This window comes from Otolemur garnettii, unplaced genomic scaffold (genome assembly GCF_000181295.1).
Source record: "Otolemur garnettii isolate 467f Iridium unplaced genomic scaffold, OtoGar3 scaffold00084, whole genome shotgun sequence".
Classification (NCBI taxonomy): domain Eukaryota; kingdom Metazoa; phylum Chordata; class Mammalia; order Primates; family Galagidae; genus Otolemur; species Otolemur garnettii.
In genome coordinates, this window is record NW_003852479.1 from 1888671 (window position 1) to 1895905 (window position 7235).

Sequence of the window (7235 nt, forward strand, 5' to 3'; positions counted from 1 at the left end):
GCACTCTACCCAGGGCGACAGCTTGAGGCTCTGTCTCAAAAATAATAACAATAATAATAAAAATAAGTTTAAAAAAATAAAAAGTTTTAAAATTCTAGACATGCCACAATAAAGTTTTTAAAATCTGTTTTTAAATTTCACAATATGCCTATTTATAATTGTAGAAAATTTGAGATTTAAGTTTCAATGATTTAAATATTATTCTTTGCCTTTCTGTAATCATTTGGAAATAGAGAAGGCACTCAAAAGTTAACATGTTATCTAAACTCATAATATACTTTCATGTATGTTATGAGACTATGTTTACTTGTTACTGAGTTTGTTACACTGTATAGATAAAGTTAAGTTAAATGTAGTTGTGACAGTATTTGCATTTTCACTATAAATTCCATGTTTTAAACATAAGTTTCTAAGATTCAGTCTGACTTCACTGTTACTTACAATAACTTTTTACAAATAAAATATGATTAGCTGCTACAAGCAGGTTAATTTCAGAAGCTTATTGGAAGGCTTTTAGACTTAAGTAAGCATTAAAACACTTCAAGGATACAAATACGTGTATCAAATGATTACTCCTCTGAAAATAAAAGGATATGAAACGTGTTCAAATTCCAGATGGTGATAACAAATAATTGGACAGTAAGCCAAAAGAACCTTCTATGGCTGTTTAAAATCGGGCAACAACTATCTTCTACATCTAAAATGATTTCATTTTAGAATATTTGTTATGATGTAATCATCCCTCTTGGATTTCTAAAAACCTTGCTTACAACACATGGCTGTATTTCTCCATAACTTGTAATAATCATACAGTATTCATTGCCTAGACTTTATTGTGTATTAACATCCTGGTATCTAAAGTATATCATTAAAAATAAAAAATTTAAACTGAAACAGCTATGTATCTTTTAGATCACTGTATCAAATTCATTCAAATATAAGACATATATAATAAAGTGGCTTATAAAGTTTGATAGGTTTTAACCATTTTATTATTTTTTAATTTTTTTGGTAGAGGCAGAGTCTCACTTTATCACTCTCAATAGAGTGCTGTAATGTCGCAACTCATAGCAACCTCCAACTCCTGGGCTTAGGCGATTCTCTTGCCTCTGCCTCCCAAGTAGCTGGGACTACAGGTGCCTGCCACAACGCCTGGCTATTTGTTGTTGTCGTTGTTGTTGTTGTTGTTGCAATTTGGCCGGGACCAGGCCTGAACCTGCCAACCTCGGTATTTGAGGCCTGTATCCTACCCACAGGCACCACCCAGTTTCAGCCGTTCTAAACAGGAAAAAAAAGTGACACCCACATTGTTACTTTGAAGTAATGCATCATTATGACAAATAACTAGTGTAGTTAATGATCACTATCTCTCATTGATAAAAATATATTTTATCCTCCAAGATACTTTAATGAAGGAGCTATTTATTATATTAGGCAAGTCCAAATGTAATCTCTGGGTTTTTAGAGTTTTATAGATGACAAATTATTTTAATATAACATCTATTATAAATAATATTCAAGTAATTTTTTGAAGCTGATAATATAAATGTAAAATTGCATTCTGTGTTCAATTGCAATGGAAAGAAGAGAAAAATCAATGAAAGGATGGCTTTTTGGAGCCATTTTTCTAAATTTTCCTTGTAAATATTTGAGTAATAGTGATGTATGTTTTATTTAATGATATGATATTCTACTGTTAAGACCATTGAGGTAAATAAATATTTTTAGCAATGTTTTACATATTAAAAATTTCTTCATGGCATTTTAAACCAGGAAGATCTGATGTTTAACACAGGAGAGTGCCTAATTGTTGGGAAGACATCATACAACAGGTGAGGAAGTGTAGGTGTCAACAACAAGAAAGGCCCAGACATTTTTGCTTAAAAATCAAAAGATGTACACCCTTTTGAAAAATAATGGCTAAAAGACTATCTAAAAAGCAAAGGTTAGACTTGGGGAAGTTGATGCACAAGTCTTATTTCTTATACCTTTAAAAGCATTTAATTTTTAAATGTATGCAAAAGGTTGGAAAGAAGTAGAATGATATACACATGACTTTTTTTGTACTTTGAATTACTGCTTCATTTTTTTTTTTTTTTTTTTTAGTTTTTGGCCAGGGCTGGGTTTGAACCTGTCACCTCCAGCATATGGGGCCAGCGCCCTACAGCTTTGAGAGGTGCCACCCTGCTTCATATTTTTTCCATATTATACTTTTACAAGAGAAGTTGGAGTATGTATGCATCTTTGAGTTTAGGTGTTAAGAGCAATTTTTAAAAGATGAAGAAATTTCATTTAGTGTTTTTTTGTTTTGTTTTGTTTTCATCTGAACGGGCTAGAAGGTTCTTACTAGGCCAGCATTTAGGGTAGCAGATTCTCAGTTTTGAACTAGCTCTCTTATACTCTCACAACCAATATCCTTTAGAACAGGGTATGGAACACAACACTCAGCATTGTAAAGATCATTGAAAATTCCAGCAATCTCCTGAGGCTATTAATTCATTTAATTAAAGGCCTAAAACTTATAAACCTGAAGTATTTGCTACTGTTCCCTTTTTTTATTTCTGCCTTGCAAATGGCCCTAAATTTAGTGGCATGGAACAAAATGCATTATCCATCGTGGGTCCGTGTTTTGACTCTGTTGGGTCCTCCTCACTTGGGGTCTCTCATAAGTGTCTAATCACAATGAATGGCCTTCAAACCTAGTGCTTATATTTTGGTTGTTCACTGGGAGCTAAGCTGTGGATATAGACCAGAGTTTCTGCATGTGATCTGAGTAGATGAGAATGAGCTATTGGGCACCAGCAAACAGGTAACCTAGATGAACCTGGCAATTCCTGGAAACACAAACCTACCAAGACTAAATCCCACAGAGACAGAGACCTATAACCAGTAAGATGAGTGAATCGATAATCCAAAATCTCCTGACCTGACAGTTTCACTCGTAAAGAAAAGCGCTGGACCTGATAGTTTCACTGGTAAATTCTATCAAATATATAAACAAGAACCAATACCAATATTTCTCAAAATTTGCCAAAGCATTGAAGAGGAGGGAAAACTCTCTAACTCATTCTATGAGGCCAAAATTGCCTTGATATCAAAGGCAGACAAAACACTACAGGCAATGAAAACTAGATGCAAATCTCCCCCCCAAAAAATAATAACAAACCCAATCCAACAGCATATTAAAAGTGCTACACACAGGATCAAGTGGAATTTATTCCTAGAATCCAAGGATGGTTTAACATTTAAAAATGAAGGTCAAGGGCTTCTCTTTGTCAGGAGATTTTGGATTACTGATTCAACCATCTTGCTGCTTATAGGTCCGTTCAGACTTTCTGTTTCTGTGGGACTTAGTCTTGGTAGGTTTGTGTTTCCAGGAATTCTCCTGTTTGATCTAGGTTCTCCTGTTTTCATCTAGTTGTTGGGCGCACAGTACTTCACAGCACAGTAACTCACTCCCAGGTACTCAGATCACCTGTGGAAACTCCAGTCTATATCACCAGCTAAGCTCCTAGTAACAACCAAAATATAAGATCACATGTGACACTAACAAAATGAAGGAATAAAACTTTCAAATGATGCATAGAAATGATTTGATAGTATTCCAACAGCACATTTACTTTCACTGTAAAACACTCAGCAAACTAGAGACAGAATAGAACAGTCTCAACAGAATAAAATCCACATGTAAAAATCCCACAGCAAATATATTGAGGTTTCCTTTCCTGTCACTGAAAAGAAATATACTCAATAAAATAATGGGCAAACAAAAAAATTACGGTCAAACAAATGAGTATTTAAATCTATTCAGTATAGACCTGTGGTTCTTCTATCTTATTTTTATGTACCTTACCACAAAGAAAGGCGTGTTTTTTCTCTCCGAAAATGCCATGCATTAATGAAACTGTGACCAGTAAGCTTGGGTGTGTGTACGCAGATGTGTTATCTCAGTTATGCTGCAGTTACAACAGGCCTCTGCAGGTGCACAAGTCTGCAGTGAGCACAGAGCGTGGGGAGCTGCCCAGCAAGATGCAACTCCTGCTCCAGTGAGGTTTTCATTGACTTAACTGGTTTGGACCCATCAGCACGGTGGGAATCTGAATGGTGTCAGTCTTTCCTGTCCTGCTCTTATTGTAGTTCTGGAGCCATTTTTTGCAATCTTTTCATCTTTCATTAATTCCTGACTATAAGATGTAGAAACTAGTTTATATGGCCTGTTAGTGTTTCTTTGGGAACTACCAGTCGTTTGTAGTTTCTGTCTTTAGATTCTTCGACCTTCTGCTTGTGGGCTCTTTTGTACTTCCACACCTCTGATATGGCTTAAAACATTTTCCCTTATGCTCAGGTTACTTCCAGAATGATTTCCAAATCTAGCTGATTGATACAGTGTCGGGCATTCATTTCATTTCAGCACAAACTTGCTATATAAATTCTCATGGGAGGTATTAACTTCTACCCTTTTTAAGTGATAACTAAACATCAGTTAAATATGTGTATAAAATACTTTATAAAATTCAGAGAACTATAAAAGTCTGAGTTATCATACAGTATTGTTTTTAAGACTCTCATGCATCTACGTATGAAGTTGAGATCACTATACCTTTGTCAAAAATTGATTTGTTTTCCATTATTTCATTTTATTCTTTAGTTCACTATTCCCCTGTAGTCTTCCCCTGAAATGCTTCAAATAATTTTGGTCATGTTATTTCCTTATTTACAGCCATCCAATGGGTTTTTATATTTTTAAAATGAGAAGCAGTTTAATTAGCATGGTCTACAGGCCCTGAGAATCTCGCTCTACCCTGATCGCTCTGGGAGCTCTTCTCCTGCCTCCTTCCCTTTCACTCTTGACCTGTGGTCTCAGCAGCCTTTTACATTTGAAAAAAAGAAATCAATCAGGGGCTACTTGGAGATTTCAGGAAGTCTATTCTTTTTACCTAAAATTGTCTTTTCTCCCCTAAGGCCTTAGGTTAATTACTTCCTTAAAAACCTTTGGACATTTCTAAATTATACATTGGGTTTTGTAATTACCTGGCTTAAAATTCTTGACCAGTGGTTGTCAAATGTGCCTCCCGCACCAACATCATCAGAATTTACTTGGGAACTTTTTAGAAATGCAAATTCTCAGGCCCTACCCCAGAACTGCTAAATCAAAAAGTCTGAGGTTGAGACCCAACCATGTGTTTTTTTCATACTTTTTTATATCTATCGATTTAAAGTACCAGTTGTTTTTGTTAGGTGAATGAATTGCATAGTGCTGAAGTCAGGGCTTTTAGTATACCCATCACCTGAATGGTGTGTACATTGTACCTGATAGATTGTTTTTGAATCTCCTCCTGCCTCCCACCTACCCTCTTTTGAGTCTTCAGAGTCCATTATGCCACTCAGTCTGTGAGCATTTATACAGATTGTTTCACAGCTACTTATAACTGAGTACTTTCAGGCTTTGTTTTCTGTTCCTAAGATGCTTCACTTAGGGTAATGGCCTCCAGTGCAGTCCAAGTTGCAGCAAAGGACGTTATTTCATTCTTCTAGTGGCTAAGTAGGGGTGTGTGTGTGTGTGTGTGTCTGTGTGAGTGTGTATCAACTTATCTTTACCTGCTCTTCAGTTGGTGGGCAGTTACACTGATTTCTTGTCTCTGCGACTGTGAATTGTGTTGCCTTAACATATGAGTGCATTTGTAGATATCCAGTAGTAATAGGGCTGGATTGGATGGTAGGTCTACTTCTAGTTCCTTAGTCCCCCTTACCATTTTCCATAGAGGTTGTACTAAATTAAATTCCCACGGAAAGTGCATAAGCATTCACTTTTCATCACATCCGTGCCAACATTGTTTTTGTACTATTTAACAGGGTCATTTTGACAAGGCTGAGATGCTATCTCATTGTGATTTTAATACAAACTTCCCTCATGATTAGTCATGACGAGAAATCTATCATATGTTTATTAGCCATTTCTTTCTCTACTTTTGAAAAAATTCCGTTCTTGTTTTTTGTCCACTTTTAATGGGGTTATTTATTTTTCTTGCAATTTGTTTGAGTTCTTGTAACTTCCTGATGTTAGACCCTCTTTAGGTGTCTACTTGGTATTTTCCCACATTCTCTAGGCTATTCTCTCTTCTTCATTATTTCCTTTGCTGTGTAAATCTTGGTAGTTTAATTAATCCCCTTTATTTATTTTTGCTTTTGTTGTCTTTGCTTTTGTGGTATTAGTTGTAAATTATTTGCTTGAGCAATGATCCTGGAGAGTTTTTGGTGAATTTTCTGGAATTTTCCTGGTGTTAGTTCTTGTAAGTTTGTAATCTACCTGGAGTTAATTTTTGTATATAGTGAGAGATAGGGATGCAGGTTCAGTCTTCTGCACGTGGCTGTCTGATTTTCCCAGAGCCATTTCTTGAATAGGCAGTGTTTCTATCTGCTTTGTGAAAAATCACCTGGAGGTTTTTAGTTTTACTCATATTTCTGAGTGCTCTATTCTGTTCTATTGGCCTATGTGTTTATCTTCACATTGGTACCAGGCTGTCCTGGTTACAATGGCTTTGTCTTTTTTTTTTTTTTTTTTTGGCCGAGGCTGGGTTTGAACCCACCACCTCCACATATGGGGCCAGCACCCTATTCCTTTGAGCCACAGGCGCCACCCCATTACAATGGCTTTGTAATAGACTTTGAAGTTAGGTAACATGATGTCTCTAGATAGTTTGGGTTTTTTGGAGGGGGGGGCACTTACATTGCTTTGGCTATTTGGACTCTTTTTATTATGAAATTTAGAATTTTTTTTTTCCAATTCTATAAAAATGATATTGGAATATTTATGGAAATTGAATTAAATCTGAAAATCACTTTGGGCAGTATGGTTATTTTAAGAATATTGATTCTTCTTCTTTTTTTTTTAATTTTTTGCAGTTTTTGGCTGGGGCTGGGTTTGAACCTGCCACCTTGGGCATATGGGGCCAGCACCCTATGCCTTTGAGCCATAGGCACTGCCCAAGAGTATTCATTTGCTCTTCTAATTCATGAGCAAAAGGTGTTTTTCTTTTTATGTCAAGAGTGATGTCTTTCATCAGTGTTTTATAATTCTCCTTGTAGACATGTTTCACCTCCTTGGTTCCTTATATTCCTATTTAGCGTATTGCTCTTTTGTAGCTATTATAAATGTAATTCAGTTCTTGGTTTGATTTTGGCTCAGTTATTATTAGTATATAAAACTGTGATATTGAGCACATTAATTTTATAAT